Below are 14,279 nucleotides of genomic sequence, written 5' to 3' on the forward strand. Positions count from 1 at the left end.
CATTTAGGATTACGCTCGTAGTGATTTGAGTGTAGCATATCTAAATCCACTCCATCACGGTGTCTCCTGCTCCGCAGTACGTTAGAAGTGTGAACAGAAATGACCGTTGTACCCTTCCTAAGGCCTTCCTGAGGTCAAGCTGAATCACAGCCAGCGGTGCTAACCCTAGCTCTCCCGCCTCACATGTGATCGTTTTAGCTGACTGAAGGTGAACATAGTGAACTGATTGCGGTCTCCGACGCAGAAACGTGTTACAAACGTGCATAGTCAGTACTATGGGTGGATTGGAGCATATGTAGTTACACAAGAAGCAATTAGGTGCGCACCAAAGCACCTTCTCACCAATAGCGTACAGGTAGCGCTAACAAGTGCGATCAGTAGTATAACCGAAAGGGGAAACGAACGTCGTGAAGAGGAGGAGGAGGACGACGACGACGACAGACGCGCTCCACCAGGCGCGTGCCATCTTAGGCCTCACGCCATTACCGTGCATAGATTGAACACGCAGCCTTGCATGCGACACTTGATCTACAAATTTCGTCGCAGTACTGTATGCCACGATGGATTCTGAACCGTCCACATCAATAGGAGCTATAAAACATTCAAAATTCAGCACTATTCGCATTCACTACACCACAAGGACTGCTTTAGGTGTCGTATAATTCTTTCGGCACGTTCTGTTGTTTTGCACCGAGGGTTTGCAACCAATTTGAGTGCGAGAAGATAGAGCCCTCAGCAGGCGCTGCTCGGGCGCGAGCCGTTCAGGGCGCGAGTTCTTTAGAGCAATGCTTCCTTCCCAGCTGAGGAGAAGGTCACTCTCTATGGTCCTTTGCAAGGACCGCACAGCTGGACGGTTGACGGATGCTGGTGCGAGAATTTCTCCTTTAAGACGAAATTTTCCCGTGGTGTACCCTAAACGCTGAAATTCTGGTGTCTGTCTGTAAAGAGAAATTTATTTCATCCCTAGTTACCCGCCGCGGTGGCTCAGTGGCTAAGGCGTTGTGCTGCTGAGCCTAAGGACGCGGGTTCGATTCCCGGCCGCGGTGGCCGCTTTTCTGATGGAGGCGAAAAGCAAAAACGCCTATGTGTTGAGATTTTCGGCGAACGTTGAAGATCCCCTGGTGATCAAAATTAATCCGGAGCCCTCCACTACGGCGCGCCTCATCGCCTAGCTGTGAAGCTTCGGCGCGTTCAACCACACAATCAATCAATCAATCAATCAATCAATCAATCAATCAATCAATCAATCAATCAATCAATCAATCAATCAATCAATCAATCAATCAATCAATCAATCAATCAATTTCCTCCCTAGTTAAACGGACACTAAAGGGCGGAAACAAATTGGCCTGTATTGATAGATTACGTTGCCGAGAACCTAAATACACCACTCTCGCAACCAGCAGTTGTTTAATAAGGCAGAAAATACAAGAAACGTGAAAACAGGCGAGGACGCCCGTCCGCTTTTGGGTACAACGGTTTGTGACGTCACAAAAGTTTTGAACGGCGAGAGCTCACTGGAGAAGCATCTATAAATGTTTACCTGAAATAAACAGTTCCTAGGTGGTTGAGCACATGAAGTAAATGTAAATCAAAGCTTGCCGTGAGCTCATCTTACATAAAAAGCACCGACTAGAGCTTTTATACATTGCGAGGCAGGCTTCTTTCCTCACTATTCAGTCAGCCATCACGCTTTCAGTTTTGTTTGGGAAAGGCGTGGGTGCGCATTTAGCGAATTCAGTAACGTACGACGGTGAACGCCCGAGATTCTGCAAGCAATATACACGACAGGAAGCGTCTGAAGTCCCTTAATTAGAATCGACGAAAGGAAGAAGATCTCCCGTTCTCCGCGCGCAGATGAGGAGGAAGAGGAGTAGGAGGAGTAACACTTTATTTCAAATGTTGCCCGGTTCGTACCTTATCGCGCGTGAGAGGTATAGTACTTACCGCGGGTAGTTGGCTGATCGATCCGACCTTGTGCTCTTCTCCGCGCGCCGCTGTTGATAATCCGCAAAGCGTGCGTCGATGTGTCCTTGTTATTTTAGGGCGAGGTGGAGCGCGGGTGACGACGACTACTCGACACGGCCCCCGTTATGATAGTTTATTCCACCCTAGAATCGCGCGAGAGAAGATAATATTAGACGGCTGCGATCGCCAGGACGAGGTAAGGTGAAGGCGCCAGCCTGAACCGCGCTGGCCGGGTCGCTGCGCTGGATATTCGAAGCGGCGCTAGTCGCTTCGCTCGTAGCCGGCTAGACGGGGCCTGGGAGGCCGCTACAGGTGGTCACGCCAGCCGCTCGACCATTGAAGATCATTTCTCATTCCGTCGGTGAAAAATCATTAAAGTCCAAGTCAGTTTCCTCGGCTCAAGAAACGCTGTCGGGGTCGGCCATGGCTTGGAGACGTAAAAACTACCGTTGCCAGCGTGAGAGCGCCTAGACAGCAACTGTGCTTCGCTCCTACTTTGTGACGCATTGGCTACATCATGAAAAAATGAAAGGGAAACGGGAGAGAGAAATGCCAGCTTTATTTACTTAGCAAATAGCGCATCGTTACTCGTCGAACAAACGCCGAAGGACCTACAAAACGCATAATCTTTCAGTTAAAACAAAATTTCATCCAGCCTCTGGTGTCCCTTTACGCACACAAGTAACACAACCAGCGCATGGGTCTCTACAAATCTAACCACTTACAGCTTATTACCACTACACATAGTTCAATGTTTTCCGTGGTAATTGAAACAAATTCAACATGTAGCAGTGCCAGAAGATTAAATGCCAAGACTCATGGTGCTAATAAAGGTAGCATACGCAGATACAACCTGTCTTTCCTCATGGCAATAAAACACGTTGACCAACGCTGGAGAAACACTCGCTCCCTCGCGTCGTAGAAAGCTCGCCCTCAAAGTGCCTAATAAACATTTATTTGGCGCCCTACAACAGAGGGTCACGGTCACATGTCCCTCTGTGGTCGCGCGCGCGCATCGCCGCTAATCCTCGTCTCCTCCACAACACCAACTCGCCAACACACAACAAGAAATTTGCAATGTTGTTTCGCGCACTCATATGCGTCCCTAATATGGCTGCAAATATCCTATCTATTGCTTTCCAGAACGTCTTCCTGTCTGTAAAGAGGTTTATTTGTCCATCGAAGCTGATACATAACATGCCTCGATGGAACTATGCGTCAGGTAACAAATACGCATTACAAAAAGAAAACACACACAAAAACAACAATCCAGAAATGGCTGCCGCTGACCTACATACAAGTTGTAACATTTTGTATCACGCAGGGTACAACATAGACAGACTGGAAAGTTAAGTGGTCGACAAACGCGAACAGCAACTTCAGGGTAGAAACACCACGAATGTTAGTAGCAGCGCTATAGTCTTCGATCGTTACAGATACAGACATGATAAAGTGAACACTGCAGATAACTATGTATGGTATTTAGTCTGGTTACAAGGCTAATATTCTATCTTGTTATGGTTACGAGGCTAATATTCTACAATTCGAATGTCCAAACGTGCACTGCTCACCCTGATGAAGCTGCACAACCACCGCAGGAGGCGCGCCTCTTCCCCCAGCGTGGCGATCTCCGCTTCCAGGTGAATTCGAACAGACGCGTGCGCATGCGCAGCAGCATTGGGAACTTAGTCTTTTGAGGCCGGGACCGGAGTGCCGCGACACCACGATGCCTCCATACAACCAGGGTCCCCACACATAACAGAAACGTCACTAGGCCATTGCGCGATTTTGTGCGTACTTTAAACATGTAGGACAGTTGCAAGTTGGCCGAGTTGGTAGGTGTTGGTAGGTGTTGGCGACTTGGTAGGGTAGGAGTATTGAACAGACCTAGACATCAGCGTCCAAAACGTCCTTGCTACGGAACACTGAAAGATTGCGTGTCGCAAAGTTTCATTTTGTCCGCATTGAGGACACCGCGCTGACGGTGTTACGCCGCACGTTGTCAAGCGGTCTCTAGTGGGAAGAACACCCAAACCACGCACTCACCCGAAATCTTTAACGTCCGCTTGGAGAACCGAAGAAGTAAGCTGTCTCCAGCGCGCCTTTTTCGAGCGCTGCGCTTTTTGCTCCACAGCGAGTTCCGCCACAGCAAGTTGTTTGCAAACTTTGCTTGGGGCAATGTACGAAATTTCCGAGTCTGGAACCTGTGCTAACAGTTCCTGAAAGGTTTTCGTGACATAGGCGTAGAACGGCGGCGGTTCCTCTGCCAAAGGGCCTGTGTAGGGTTCACACGCGTCGCGATGTGCTCTTTAGAAAGCTGCTTCCTATGTAGCCCGGGTTTCGCCTCAGATCTACAAACCTCGCCACGACGCTGCACATTGTCGACATGCATGGGGGGCTGTATCCCCCCATGCTGGTTGGGAGCCGCATGAAAGCCCTAGCTCTCCGTCTTTCCTCTCCAAAAGGAAGATACCTTGGTCTCCAGCTTCCGCGCTACGTTTCGGGGGGCGAGCTATGCGCGTAACGTAATAAAGAGCGGAAGAAACGCATGCTTTAATTACGAAGCTGCGTTCCGTGAAGGACAGTTTAAATTGCGCAGCTACCGACAGGCGCTTTTTGGCCTTCTTCACAATTCCCGTTCATGTCTCACGCGCCACCTCACCCGAGGCGTGGTGCCCCTGTTTATTTGCGCGCCAGACACCTCGCAGTAGATGGAATAGAGGCGTGAGAACGCGGTAAAGCTGCTGTCGTCCCGCAAAAACAGGGACACGTCGTCTGCGTACGCCGGCACTTTTACCTGGGCCTGTCCGGGAAGGGGAAAGCCGCGTATGCTAGGGAAGTTTTCCACGCGTCTAAGTAGAGGGGCGATGGCCAGGACAAAAAGTAGGGGTTAGAGTGGGCACCCCTGCCTGATTCCGCGCTCAACTGGGAAAGGGGCGCTAAGTTGTCCGTTTAAGAGGAGTCGGGAAGTGAGGCCATAGTACAAAAGATTTAACCTCGTAATAAGATCCCCTGGAAAGCCGAAGCTGCGAAGAACGGCCATCAAGTAACGAAGCGGCCTGAAATGCCTGTTCGAGTGGCGAATGCGAACAAGTCCCTGATGAGAGATAGGGCCGAAAAAATCGGGTACGCCCCGGAGCGCTACTTGTCTGGGCAGGGCTCATTACGTGCGGCAACACTTTCAACAAGTGGGATAGTCGGTATTCAACAAAGTAACAGTCCTATATGCTGGCGGGTTTGATGTGTGTCCTTCGATCCAATCACTCGCCGCACGGCCACGGAAATCGACCGTGAATGCCGACGGCTTGCGCCGCTGCACATTAACTGCTGCCGTGGTTCATGCGTGTCGCACATTACTCAGCGTAGAGAAAACCTCAGGCATCTGTGAGGCAGGATATGGGTACATAACCGAGAGCACCAGCGCTCTTTTAATTAAAAACTCAATGTTGTTCTGGTCTTTGCGATAGCAAATGAAAAAAAAAAAAAAAGACCATGCGCAAAAAACGGTTTCGAAGAAAGGCAAGGTAAAAGCAAACACCAAAACAAAAGCCGTCTCGAGCTGTTCCAAGCAGGAAAAAAACAAGGTGACGAAAAAGACGCGCTCTATCACCAACAGATGGCGCGGGAGCCGTGCATGCGAATTATGCGGTATGCGTGGTCTGCGGAAAAGAAACAGAAACTATGAGGCACATAGTGATGGAGTGTGAGTGTATCCATCCAAATCTACATGCGGGAAATATTCGGCTTCCAGAAGCCCTAATATTTAAGGGTAGCACAGAGGGAGTTAACTTCAAGTTTGGTGAGACGACTAAAAGAAGATTAGAATGCTGGTGGACGAAAGGCAAAGAGGGGAAGATGGCCTGGGACAGCTACCACCTCTGACAGAAAAAAAGTATTTTTAGCCTGCCCTGAGAGCAGCGCTAGAGTTAAAAGAAGAGTGTAAAACATAAATGTATTAGTTTATTTGGTGAGATGACACGTCATTAGCTTGTTACATAGGGGGTACCCTTAGCAATCAAAGGAATAAAACGGCAAGTCGGTTGCGGACAACCGACGTCCCGATTTAAAGGGTGGGCCACTAATCATAATCACCATCATCGAACGCGGGAAGGTTGCATTGAACAGACCTTCACTACGTTCGTCATAGGAGGAGCGAGCGACACTGGGGGGAGAGCATGAGGGGTGGGAGAAGGAGAGGGGTGGAGGAGTTACGCGGCACAGGTGGCAGATGGCCGTTGTCTTTCTGCGGCATTTGTAGGGAAGCGAGCAGATACGTGGCCAATATTTTTGTTCGCACGGTTGTTTTTCGCAGGAACTGTTTTACCACACTGCGGTTCGTCGTGTGTTCCTTGAGAGCTTACGCCAAAGGACTTTTTGCATATGTGGGGAGGTATTTCGGCCGGCAGCACCTTAAATTTCTCCGTTCCCAGTTAAAATATAATTCTGACTGTCTGGAGTCTGTCTCCAAACTTCTCGCGTAATAAAGTGCGACTCGAAAAATAACGGAATTAGTTGTTGAAATACGGCAAAAATGCCAAATGACTGCGTACCGGGCACAAGAAGCGAGTTTGGCGGGCTCCACCGCTCTACTTCTTCACAGCTATTCTTCGCTTACTAACCGAGGCTCTCCTTCCGAAACGATCGGAACGATCGCAACTATAGTCGTGTCGGATCAGGCCGCAACGTGTCCCGCGATCGAGGACCAACTTCGGAGTGCGAAGGTCCTTCAGGACTTCGGCTGGCGCCAGTCCATCCATCGTACGCTCTGGAAGGATCAAGACGTGGTCCGCAGACGAGCCGCGAGTCACTTGGGAATGCGGGGAGAGAAGGGAAGATAAGGCGCTCCATTGTTCCCACCTGCATGCGCCTTTTCGTGACGCATGCAGAAAACTGCCACCGGCTTTCTAGTACTCTTATCGAGCGTCTTATATAAGCCATCGCAAACACTGAGGACCATTATACCTCTCGGCAGAACAACGCCTGGCCGATAGGACTATTTCCTGACAGCACTTTCTGGTACACATTGCGAGACGCCCGCTGCTTGAAGATGCCCACAATAGCTGTTTTTCCCCCCCTACCCTGACCTACTTTTCTGTAGCAAGGGATGACGCAGATTACCGGGCAGTAAACGCGACCATAAACAAACATGCAATTCATTGAGCAGCTCTCGGTTCGCCCGAACGTGAGCTTTGCGCAAGGAACAGACACACGCACGCACTTTTGCAATTATGCAGGGTTTGGTGGCTGCTCTTCCCGGGTTTTCTGCGCACATTTCAGCGGATGTGTCGGAGAATTTCGCGCTCCAACTGAAAACGCCGCGTGCGTACGGTAATTGAGTGCTTTCCCACGTTGAAAATCATGGGCGCAAAACCAACTGCGACTATTTGTCGCATGCCTCTCTGCACACCTTCATCTGTATATAGTTCAGCCGTATTCTGGTGGTGTTCTTTTTACAGCCGCTCTAAGAGGCCTTAAATGCTTTTTTTTTTTTCGTTTTGTGTATCCCACGGCTGTCGAGTTCTCTTTGATGTCCACTGTGGGTGGCTGCCAACGCGCCGTGGCCACTCGATGGAGTCCGCGAACTAATGTGCACTGGCCGCTAGCAGCAAATCTAAATACATTGAATGCATATCCTCACCTGCGTCCATTTTGCGGCATCCGTCGGCAGCGTCGTTATCACAGTGCGTATGCTCACTACTGCACACTAGTCTGGGTATGACCCCACGTAAAAGGGCGATTAGACTTTCTTATAATCATTCTTTGCGACAGCGATAGCCAAGCCAAGCAAAAATTATCATTATTTAATTCTCAAGGAACCCTTTGCGGCCTCATTCCAGTGTGCTTTGATACTGTCCCAGTATTCAAAGTTTTGATTTAACCTATTTCATGGCTCTTCGCACTTGTTCAGAGAACTTCAGACACAGTTTACATGGAGTCACCGCGGTAGTTCAGGGGCTAAGGCAGTGTGCTCCTGAGCATGCATGAGGTCGCAAGTTCGATTTTCGGCATTTCTTTTTTTGTGTGTGTGGAGGTGGGAAAACGACATCTTCCGAGTGTGCTAGAAGCTTGACTATATCGGTAGATTACAGCGGGACAAGCTCAACCGCCGCACTCGCTGCTGCAGCAGTTGCAGAAGTAAAGGCAAACTCCGGCGCTGGAATGTCACTTGCTCGCCGGGTTTACTTATCAGACTACGTCGTTTACACTTGACGTATATAAATGTGTGTACGGCGCTGCTCAGGGCTGTGGTAGTGTCTGAAAAAAACGCTATATATAGCTAGTCCGGAAGGGCTTGCGCCGCGGCGAGCGCCGGCATTCATGAGGCAACGAACGTCCATCGTTGGGACATCTGGCAACGGCGCTGCAACAGCTGGGCCTCGTGAAGGCCGTGTCTCTGCTGATTATTTTGCTTCATTCGGTATGTACTTTTGTACCTTTATGATTTCTCATTCAGTTCTCTTCACCATCTCCTCTTTGCCGAGCGCTTCTCGTTCCCTTCACTGTCGGGGGTTCGTGGTGGGTGGGGAACAATAGGCGAGGCACTTAGGTCCGCAGAATATGCGGTCATCATCGTATATCAGCCTATTCATGTCCACTGCAGGGCGATGGCCTCTCCCATAGACTTCCTTCTGCTCCTATCCTGCGCTGTCGGAATCCACTCTTTTCCACCAAATTTCCTTATCTCGTCCCTCCGTCGAGTTACCAATCTTCTCCCATCCCGTCTCTGGGTGGCCACTCCGTTACCCTACTACAGGGTGGTCCACGGGTTGTCAGTTCTCCGCAAGACATGTCCAGCCAAACTACTCCACTCCTCTCTCCTAGTTTCAACTAGGATATACCTTCCACCCGAGTTTGCTTCCTAATGCAAGACGCTCGCTTACAATTCCAAAGCGTTACTGCTGTCATTCTTATTTTCACGGCTCGTAGAGACCCAAGTGTTCTCTTGAGGTGCTTAGGTATACGTCCTCATGTTTCTGCCCCATAAGTCGTCACCGGGAGTGCGCATTGGTTGTATACCTGCCTTTTTGTTAACAGCTGTAGCGTACTGTTCATTATTGCTATAGCGCCTGCCCAATGCTCCCCAGCCCATAGTAATTCTTCTCTTGATTTCCTCCTTGTGGTTTGCATCGGCACTCACAACTTGCCCAAGATAGTTGCATTTATCCTTCTGTGCGGTTCTTCTCTCGACTCACTGAACAAGACAATATCGTCCAGAAATCTCAGAAGTGGCTCTAACATTGTTAATGTACTCCTACCTCTGACTGCTTCCAATCAAGCTTCTTAGACACCCCCTCTAAACATGCCGCACACAATTTCGGTGAGACTGTGTCTCCTTTTCTGCTTTTCTGATGCCCTCGTAATAGGAAACTTCCAATTCTTATGAAGCGTTAACCCGTACATTCCTTGTATATATGTCCTCCAAGAACCTTGTATATGTGTCCTTTAATCCATGGTGTCTCAATGTTTCCATCGCTGTCTTTTTCACAATCTATAAATACCATGTGACGGGGTTTATTCTACTACGCGATTTCTTCATAACTAGGTTAACTGCGTAAATGTGAACCGTTCTTGAGTAGCCTTCCCTAAATCCAGCCTGTTCCATCGGCTGTTGAAAATCTAGCGCGTGACTTATGCGGTTGACTAATATCTTTGTAAACAACTTGTATGCAAAAGAGAGTAGACTGACGTGTCTGTAATTCGGAAGCTCTTTGACGTCACCTTTCTTGTGAATTGGAATTATGTTGGAACTGTTTTTCCACCCTAGCGGTATCTTTAATGAATCGGCATAGAACCTTTCCGCTACTGTGATTTTCTCATCCATGATGGTCATGTTTCTAGTTTCGTCTCGCAGTGCGTACATTCTATCTGTGTCATAACAAGATTATTCTTACTTGCCCTCAAGCTCCCGCCTCTGGTTAATGTAGGGTTCGCTCAGGTCCTTGAAAATCTTGAAAACCCTTAAATTTATAAGTGCCATTTTCAAGGCCTTGAAAGTCCTGGAACGTTTTAGCGGTCCTTGATTTTCGCGGCGATAATCAGTGGCTCTGTCTTAATTTTCACAAAATTTAAGTTGTTTCTCGTGGATTTTAAATTGTAACAATCAGGTTTCGGTGTACTGCGTAAAATTACAAAAAAAATTTGCGGGTTTTTGTTAGCACGAGCCAACATTGGGAGCAGGAACTTTTTAATCTAATCAATGATCGTGATACGTACCGTCCAATGAAATCTGGCTTCTATTTTTCATCTTGCATCATCCGTCGTAGCCTGTAGACGCTCGCTCATTCCATGTATGCTGCACCTCAGATGCTCCTTTTGCGTTTCCTTTTACACGGCAAATGGTGGACGTGAACAAAAAATGAAGTTCGTCATGCCTGGGCATGGCCTCTGAGATTACACCGCGCGCGTTGTGAGCAAAACGCGCGCGGGGTGATCTCGGAGGCCATGGCCTGTGAAGTGCACCTCTCAGCAGCCGTGGCTGCTGAGCAAAGAGCCGTACAAAGACAGGGTTTCGTCAGACCCAACGAACGCGAATCGCACGAAATGCAGACCGTGCGGGAATATGTATGACATTTCGTCAGTGGGACAGCCGGTGCTACAAAGCCATGACAACATGAAGACAGCGGGTTGTAGCTCCTTAAAGGTACCCGGTGCCAGATCTGTCCATGCGGTCCCAGCACAGTCATTGTGGGGAAGGCCAGCACAGTCATTGTGGGGAAGGCGCATGAAGTGTTGACAGATTCAGAAATTTTGTGGACGTTAAAGGTCGTAACATCTCGCCCCTACTAAAGATCGTGACATCTCACAAATTACGTCTTCAATACAATACGATGTTCCCAGATAGGAAAGTGGCGAAGGCCTTCTGTTGTGTAGAGGAAGGGTGCACTTACGTGGTACGCCGCGGTCTTGGACCATTTTTTCTTTCATACGTGCAACGGGAGCTTTGCGACTGTTACGCCGTCTTGTTTGAATAATCTGCGAGTGATTATTTACATCGAAGCAAATTGATATTCCAAAATCTGAAACCTCGGAAAAAAAGCAGCTTGCAGAAGCAAGGCAGTCGAAAAGACGCAATGTCGAGGAGGAGATGACAACGTGAGAAAAAAAAAGGCAAAACTTGCAGCAACAGTTGCCGATTTAATATTTTCAGCTGATGCCTTTGCTGACAAAGCAGGAGATGCAGGCAACATTACGTACGTTTTGAAATCAAACAGCCTGATAAAAACAGCAGAAAAATCGTTAAACACCAACCAAGAAATAAAAATAAAGCTGGGGAAGCTCTCAAGAACTCCTTAGGACCTATCTAAATGTTTTGCACTAATGTTCTTAGGCATTGCGCAATAACCAACTTTTTTACTGTGTTGAAAAAGTTATAAATAATCCCAGATAAGACATTACATGGGGTCTTTGAGAATGTATTTTCTGGTCCTTGAAAGTCCTTGAAAACCCTTGAATTTTTGCTTTTGGAGCCCGTACGGACTCCGCCAGGGAATCGCTGTCATAGTGTAAGCAATTCGATCTGCTCCTCCAGTCTTGACACTTTCATACTTCTGCGCTTCTAAATCAGTTCCTTTATTTTCTGAGATGGTTTACCACCAAAGTGCACAGTGTGTATGCTAATGAAGTCAGCGATACTCGTACCATGATGAGAAATACATCGTCGTGAAAAAAACTGGACTACCGGGATGGTATCGACCTGTAGGAGTCATGTGCTGACAAAAAACTTCGCTTCATTATTACATTCCAATGGTGGCGCATATGTAGATGCTGCTTTTCTGTAGTTCTTGACATCATTGCTTTCGCTGGTACGACGGCTCTATATATTGCAGCTTTCTATTGCTGCCCAGTTTTGACATGGGTGGAGTGTCACGTGTTGTGCTGTCCTGTTTCGATGTAAATTCTTACAGGGGCCATAGGTGTGATTTGTGTAAACCTAAAAGGCACCCAGTAACGAAACAGGCATTATAATTCATGTTTGGCTGCTGACAGCATGGCCTCCGAGATTCCCCCGCGCGGGTTTTGAGCAAAACGCGCGCGGCGTAATCTCGGAAGCCATGCTGACAGTCACGTGAAGTTAGTACGATGGACGCAGACTGGTCGCTTGTTGTCCCAACCTCTGAGCCGTCGCGTCTCAGCGTCAGGTGTGCGGAAATTTTCACGGCAGATTCCACGATAGGCCGCCCTACTGGCTTCTTTTTCGGGGCTATCACGAGCACACGCCTTATCGGCCCTCTATCAGAATCCTCACATGTGGGTCGCAGTACCGCTTATCGGCGTTATTAAAATGCGGCCCCCTTGGTGCGCGTAAATATGGCGGGTATCTAGTTCGCACTCGTTTTATGACAGCCGATTAGGCAGCGCCGTTCGGCCGCGTGACGAGATACCGGCATTTTCCGTACGGGTGGATTATATGGGCACGACTAGCGCCACTAAATAAGCTACGCTTTTATTTGGTGTCGCTAGGCACGACCTCTGAGGCACATTCCTGGAAGCAGCATAGCAAGCCATGCTACGCCAAGCTCGTATTAATTGCAGCGTATACGTCTGGTGATAGGAACGATTACTGTGAACGTGCGCCTGTGTTCAAAGCCACCAAGTCATCGATTCCTTATCCTCTACTGTTGTGCTTGCAATGGCGGTGGGTGATTGCCTATTTGATGTGTCTTTCTTTGTAGTCTTGTTATCCGAATAAACGGCTTGTTACTAGACGGGAAGAGAGAGAGAGAGAGAGAGAGAGAGAGAGAGAGAGAGAGAGAGAGAGAGAGAGAGAGAGAGAGAGAGAGAGAGAGAGAGAGAGAGAGAGAGAGAGAGAGAGAGAGAGAGAGAGAGAGAGAGAGAGAGAGAGAGAGAGAGAGAGAGAGAGAGAGAGAGAGAGAGAGAGAGAGAGAGAGAGAGATGGGGGGGGGGGCAATTTTAAGGGAAGCTCAGTGTACAGGCTCGGACAAATGAAGTGCGGACACGAAAGTAATACTAATGTTCGTGGAGGATATAGGAAGGTGTCGTCCGGATATGTTCAAAATGTGCTATTACCGAATGTTATTATTGGAACTGAGTCATGCCGTAATTTAGTTTAATATACAAAAAGTAATCGCGAAATTTGCGTTTTGGTTGACATTTTTGTGTCCGTGTCTAGTTTACCGTGACTCCGTGTTTGATTTACCATGCCATGCTCCGCACGAGTCTGGTCCGGATTGCTAATCTTGCGAGAGGCGGGGCGTGTTCTCATGCGGAGGAGAGACCTTTTCATGCGAAGCAAGTAACGAAATTGAAGTGAATGGGGTACAAAAAGCAAACGTAAACCACCGAATTCTCGCGAGTACTCAGTTGATTGATTGATTGTAGGGTTTAACGCGCCGACGCAACGCAGGCGATGAGGCGCGCCGTAGTGGAGGGCTCCGGATTAATTTTGACCACCTGGGGATCTTTAACGTGCGCCGAAATCTCGTACACACGGGCGTTTTTGCTTTTCGCCTCCATCAGAAAAGCGGCCGCCGCGGCCGGGAATCGAACCCGCGACCTCGTGCTCAGCAGCGCAACGCCTTAGCCACTGAGCCACCGCGGCGGGTGAGTACTCAGTTTTCGCTAACCCCTTACAACTGGAAAAAAATTCGGGCCCGTGAACATTTCGTGCAAAATTTAGCACAGTGAGAGAGCGAACAATCTCTAATGAGACTGGCGGTGTTAGCCGAACAAGGTGCACATTGGTGGCTATGCCACATGAACGCGGAAATTGGAATGAAAAATAAGTGAAAATATGCATCGTGAATACCATGATGGTGAGGGTCAAGATGGTGGTTGTGGTATGCCTAGAATTACTGGCACTGACAGGTCCAGTCCTGTGCTGTTGAGGCACGTTGACAGATCCTGCGTAGGGCGTGACGCACGTTTACGACACGAACACTGGCTTAATAGTACGTCCCTCAGTTGCAGCCTCAGGAAAGCTGCTGGCCGAGAATCCCTGTGTAGGGCATTGTGGCCGCTGAAATCTCGCACATATTTACAGATGAGATGGTCTAGGTCCTCGCGTATACACCGCAAAATGGACACAAATGTGAAGGAGCTTGTTTCAGCTTGTCATGCCGCTTGTCATGCACAGGCGACATTCAGCCGCAATGGATGTAGAGCCTGTTCCTCATTCTTGGTTGGCCCCATGTGGCACCTTGAAGGTTCAGTGAGAGGGAGCGGGCTGCAGTGAGGCGTCAGCCCTTGTGGATCGCTGAATGCTCCGTGCCACGGTGGATGCAGGAACTGAAGCATCTTTCCTGGAGACCGGAACCAGCATTCTTGGCACACGTAGGGGCATGCGCGGTGGA

At 48.8% G+C, this 14,279-nt stretch overlaps 1 protein-coding gene across 4 annotated transcripts in view; it reads left to right on the top strand.

Moving 5' to 3' along the window:
* Positions 1-14,279, top strand: part of LOC144155492 (oxidative stress-induced growth inhibitor 2-like) — a 102,208-nt gene that overhangs the window by 39,664 nt on the left and 48,265 nt on the right. Inside the window, exon 1 of one of the 4 annotated variants that reach the window (XM_077686973.1) lies at positions 12,581-12,604. The exons of the other annotated variants lie outside the window; for them this stretch is intronic. The gene's annotated coding sequence lies outside the window, so the exon portion shown is untranslated. Of the gene's footprint in view, positions 1-12,580; positions 12,605-14,279 lie in introns of those variants that run through there. 4 annotated transcript variants of the gene reach the window in all.

Source organism: Haemaphysalis longicornis, unplaced genomic scaffold (genome assembly GCF_048455015.1).
Source record: "Haemaphysalis longicornis isolate Haplotype H1 unplaced genomic scaffold, Haemaphysalis longicornis Haplotype H1 scaffold_1, whole genome shotgun sequence".
Taxonomy (NCBI): domain Eukaryota; kingdom Metazoa; phylum Arthropoda; class Arachnida; order Ixodida; family Ixodidae; genus Haemaphysalis; species Haemaphysalis longicornis.